Source organism: Carlito syrichta, unplaced genomic scaffold, assembly GCF_000164805.1.
Source record: "Carlito syrichta isolate Samal-C Ts95f unplaced genomic scaffold, Tarsius_syrichta-2.0.1 Scaffold295414, whole genome shotgun sequence".
Lineage (NCBI taxonomy): Eukaryota > Metazoa > Chordata > Mammalia > Primates > Tarsiidae > Carlito > Carlito syrichta.
Genome location: NW_007239510.1, coordinates 86,541 through 92,040, shown reverse-complemented (window position 1 = coordinate 92,040; position 5,500 = coordinate 86,541). Strand labels below are relative to the sequence as shown.

Sequence of the window (5,500 nt, the reverse complement as noted above, 5' to 3'; positions counted from 1 at the left end):
CCCAGCAGGTCGAGGCTGCGGTGGCCAGGAGCGGCCACTGCACTCCAGTCTGGGTGACAGAGTGAGACTCCAACTCAAAAAAAAAAAATAGCATAATTGACTAGAAAGCAGATATTCATCACTGTGTTTCCTCAATTAATGGACAGTAAAAGAATAAGTCTCTCAGGTAGGAGTCTAGCAGTCTGCAACTTTTAAAAAATGATAAAAGAGTTGTACACGTTAAAAAACATTGGGAATCATTGGCTTAGAGTTCCTGTTAGGAGCAGAATGAAATAAATCTAGAAAATAAGCCAAAGTATGGATGGCTTTTGAAACAAAGATAAGGACTCTGGGGTTAATTTGTTAGGCAAAGAGAATTATTGGTGATGTTTTCAGCATTTCATACATATATGAAACATAGAAATCACTGGTATTAATAAAGTAGAAACCCTGAACCACTAATGTGCCCATCAAGGTGAAGCTTTAGGAAGATGACCCATGTAAGAACGGATTGGAGAAGTGAGACTATGGATCTGAATCAAGATGATGGCAGTGAGAATGGAAAAAAATGGATGAATGCTAGACATATTGCCAGGAAAAGGGGGCAGAGATCTGATTCTAATGGTGGATAGGTAGGTGTGTGTGTGTGTGTGTGTGTGTGTGTGTGTGTGTGTGTGTGTGTGTGTGTGTTGCATTTGTGTATATGTTTATGTGGTGTTTGAAGGTATATGTGTTCATCAGGGTATTTTTACAATCCCTCATTATTTTGAAATCCTAGAGTACTTATTATTTTTGAACCATTCATTTGACTTTTTGTTTTTTTTAACAATTTGCTGATGAACTTTCCTTGTGTAAACACAATCTTTCTTTAAACAGAAAATCTGAAATTATCCATTTCAATTAGTCTGGTTTTTGACACACAAATATTCGTTGGTTGGTAAGAATAGAAATTTTAACCACTCCAAAACTCAGTCATATTAAGTAACAAATACAAAATTTCTATTTTGCATCTGTGTTCTCTGTTTAGGAGAAAAATTAGTGGAGCCAAAAAGGGAAAACTAATAGTATTTGGAGGAAACTGAAGATTAAGTTTGGTGAAGAAATTGTCAATAGACTCCTGCATAGTCTAAATGACTTCAAGTCTTCAAGGCAGGGCAAATCATACCCACTGATCTCAAAAAAATCTGATAACTAGATCACTGAACAACTCCCAGTGGTCTTTGAAGTGTCATAGAGAAGCAGAAGTGCCAGAGGATTGAAGCACTAAAGGACCAGAGAGGTACATTCTTGGAAATCCATAGAAGCTGTACATCAACAAGACTGATCATAATTCACATCAATATGTTTTCATTTAATTTTGTTCAGCCACAGAGACAAAGTGTGTCCAGACATCAACTAGCCAGCTGTCGAGATCCTTTATGATATTCTTTTGAAAAAGTTAGAAGAATATGAGCTAGTCATTGGCACAGTATGGTAGTTAATTAAGAATTGGAGGATTACACTAAACAGGTGTTACAAACAACTTAAAGTCGTTTTCAAACTTCTTGAGCATGACTTGCAGTAAGAAATACATATATGTCAGTCGGGCTTGGTGGCTCAGTCTGTCATCCTAGCACTTTGGGAGGCCAAGGCAAGTGGACTGCATGAGCCAGTGGGCTCGAGACCAGCCTGGGCAACTTGGCGAGACCTCATCTCCACAATAATTCAAAAAATTAGCTGGGCGTGGTAGCGTGTGCCTGTAGTTCTGGCTACTTGGAAGGCTGAGGCAGAAGGATCGCTGGAGCCCACTAGGTTGATGCTGGGTTGGCCGTGAGCGTGCCACTGCACTCCAGCCTGGGCGACAGAGAAAGACTCCAACTCCAAAAAAAAAAAAAAAAAAACCAAAACCAAAACATATATACCAATACCTAGTAAGCATATGTGTATATACATAATTATAATTAAAACAAGTTTCATAAAAGTACTTACCCTAACAAAATGGATGTATTTGGAGATTTCCCCATTGTTTGTTTTTATTCTATTTCATTAAAAAAAAAACTAAACTGCTGGTTGCAACCCACTAAATCAATTTCATGACTCCCTAATGGGTTAGGTTCCACAGTTTAAAAAATGTGAATTTATTTCAAGTGGAGTATTACTTGTGACTACTGAGCTGTTTTCATTCTGTTCAATCAAATATCTGGATGAAGATGTAGAAAGAATGTTCTCAAATTTGCAGATGAGATGATGATAATAATAATAATAAGACAATAAGTCATTTACATGATATAATCAGGATTAAGAAATTCCTAGCAGACGAAATATAAATAGAAAATTTCAATAAAATAAAAATAAAGTATATTAACAAATCTTTCCCTTTTTATTCATTCAAATTTTAGATTCAAGGTGCACATGTACACAGGTTTGTTACATGGGCATACAAAATTTAATTTTTGCATGAAAAATTAAATTTATATAAGTATGTATAATTTTATACTTTATATCTCAAAAATCTACATGTAAAGCTACTTATTGGAGATACACTGCTGCTGACAAAACAAAACAAACAAAAAACAAAAAACCTGGCTTTTCAGGTTGATAATGGTATAAAAGAATGGAACCAAAATTATCTGAGAATGTACTACATGCCAAAAATGAATTATTGCTATATTACATGAATCATTCATGTCATGTTGTTGAAAAACCCCAAACCAAACCAACTTAAACCTATCTAATTTGATTTAGGGCTACATTAACAGGAGTTGTATTTCTAAAGGTTGAGGGTGAGGTAAGAGTCTTCTCCCTCTGTCTTATACTGGTTTAAACCCACATAGAATTTGGAGTATTCTGTTCAGATAAAGCTTACAGAAAGCAAGAAATCTGATCTTTAAAGAACAGGTGAAGGAAGTGGGGATAGCACGAAGAATTATTGTTTTCATCCATTCATTTTTGAACACATTTATTCAATGTAAGACACAAGCCAGGTATGGTAGGTGCTGAAAACACTGAAAAATAACTATACAAAATAATCACAGCCAATGAAGGGCAACATTATTGATTGACACCTGCTACTACACTAAATACACCTTAAATGTATTAGTGTCTTTAATCCTATGAAATAGTATTATCATCCCTACTTTGGGCGGAGTAAACTGAGGCTTTGAAACGAAGTCATTTTCCCAACAACAGACATATAAGTGGGTCATGAAACTGGAAGCCAAATCCAGGTTCCATTGAATCTGAAGCATGTCTTCTCAACCACTGTGTAATATTGCCTCTTAAAGCTCAGATTGTTTTTCTTTTTTTTGAAACTCAGATTCATCAGCTTCCTATCTTGAAGGGTTGTCCTTAGGAAGTATGGGTATGTAAAAACACATACAAAATTAATATTCAACATTAAAATATATTTTTTAAATTTGTAAATTGAAAAATGAACATTTCAGGTATCTTCTATTATTAGGCAGCTACCTTTTAGTTAAAAGTATTGCTAATACAAACACAGTCATTTGTAACATATACAGGGAAATAGGCTTTATGGGACAATAGGAAACGGACCGGCTGTCTTTTCAAAACTTTATGGTTTTGAGAATGGTATTGAAAACATAACTGTACAATTACACAGACACGTATGTGGGTATGGGTATAATTGGTATTACACGTGCTTATAGGTCATGCAACACACATTATGCCTATATACTAATGATACAAAGATATATTTACTATATGTCAGCTGCTGAGTTGAAATTATTCCACTGAATCCTCCTTTCCCTATGGGACAGATGTTAACATCTGTATGTAGGGAATGAGCAGACTGAAGCTCAAATAGCTTGAGTAGACCGCAAAGGAAGTAAGTTATGAGTGTGACTCCAAGCCCCATGGACTTTCCATGGTACCATACTGGCCATGAGTTGACAGTCTACTGGGGAAATCTTTTTAATTGGTAAGCTCTTTCACATCTCTCTGAAACTGAATTAAGTGTGCAAAAGAAGTGAGGGTTTCCTACTTTGAAATGGTGATATCCTCTTAACCCACTCCCTATCTTCACTAAAAAAAAAAATGGAAAAAAATAGCCAAACAAACCAACACATACACACACCCCAAAATGCACAATTATACTGCTTAAGAAACAAAACAGGGAAAATTAAAATGGAAATGTTAGAATGATGTTAAGCTATTCATTCAGAAAGGAAATAGAAAGTTCAGGTTGTCACTGTCTCAAAGCACTCATGAAGGGAGTCTAAAAATAGCAAGAGACAGAACTCTTGCTATATGCATCTATGCACAGTGGGGTACAAAAAGCTAGTAAAAAAAGCTTTGAGTCCGGATTTCTGTATTTTAAAAAGATATATCATTTTAAATTAGCAAATGAAACAATATTTCTAAAAGTAGAAGGTACTCACCTGAGATAAGACAGAACTACCATAGGTAAATGTTCCAGGATTTTTCAATTATATAGTACATCTCAAGTCACACCATTAAGATTTATATGTTTTGTAAATTTCCTATACAGTTTCAATCATTCTAACATTTTATACTTCAAGTATATTGAATTTAAATTGACAACCAGGTACCACTTCTTTCAGATATTTCTGTTTAGATAATTCAATAACTTTAGTGCAAGTTTAAACAAACACAAGCATACAGCCAAGAACTAATCCTAAGCATTATTTTGGAAGAAGTTTGTTATAGCCTGTGGTACTTAGAATTTTACCCTGTTCCCATATCCTGGGAGTTGACTTGACTAGCAGGTTCAATGAAGTATGAGCAATAACAAACCTGATTATGATGGCTTTGTATATGGACTTTTTTCATTTGAGATGACAACTAAAATGACTTAAATTTCTAGTGGCTTGTGATATATTTTTTATTGGAAACGGCAGACATCATGAAATAGTAAAGAAAATTATATCTATCCTTTTGAAGAACCGTGATGCCTATTTCGTTTTAATTCAATACCAGCAGCAAGATTATGTGCACATTTTTTTAAAATTAAAAAAAATTATGTTGCTTTTATATCTGTGCAGATACAGAAATGTACTTTTCTCACAGATCGAGGCTCGCGGCAATTTCGAAAAAATCCTCCGACCTGCACGTGCCTGTTAAAGAGGGAAGCCTCACTCATGGGTATCATACCTGAGGATCGTCAGGGGTTTCGAAAGCGTGGAATGTGTGGCTCCCACCACACTACCACGCCGTGCCACGCAGGCCAGCCTTCTGAGGCTGGGAGGCGGGTTCAAGAGCAGTTTGCCGTTCCGAGTTTGGACCCAGAGAGGATCACCGTTGGACAGGTCTATTTTAGGTCGTGACCGAGTGTGCAGGTGTCTGCCTCTTTCTTTCGCGGCCGTGGAAAAGAATCATTTGCACTCTCTCGGCATCCTTCCCCCGCCAATGCAGGACCATTACCTACCCCCACTCCCCCCGTGCGTCTGCTTCTGCTTTGCCAGCCGCTTTTTCTTTGGGAAATTCCAGGGCGGGCGGGCAGGCAGGCAGGCGCTCGGGACTGCGAGGAAGGGCGAGGAGGGGCGCAAAGAGGTCGTCGGGG

General features: G+C 36.9%; 1 long non-coding RNA gene across 1 annotated transcript in view; it reads right to left on the bottom strand.

The window, feature by feature from the left end:
* LOC110595348 overlaps nucleotides 1-5,367 on the bottom strand; it is a 92,287-nt gene extending 86,920 nt beyond the window's left edge. Inside the window, exon 1 of the long non-coding RNA XR_002481772.1 lies at nucleotides 5,092-5,367. This is a non-coding gene — a long non-coding RNA (uncharacterized LOC110595348). The remainder of the gene's footprint in view (nucleotides 1-5,091) is intronic.
* Nucleotides 5,368-5,500: the final 133 nt, after the last annotated feature.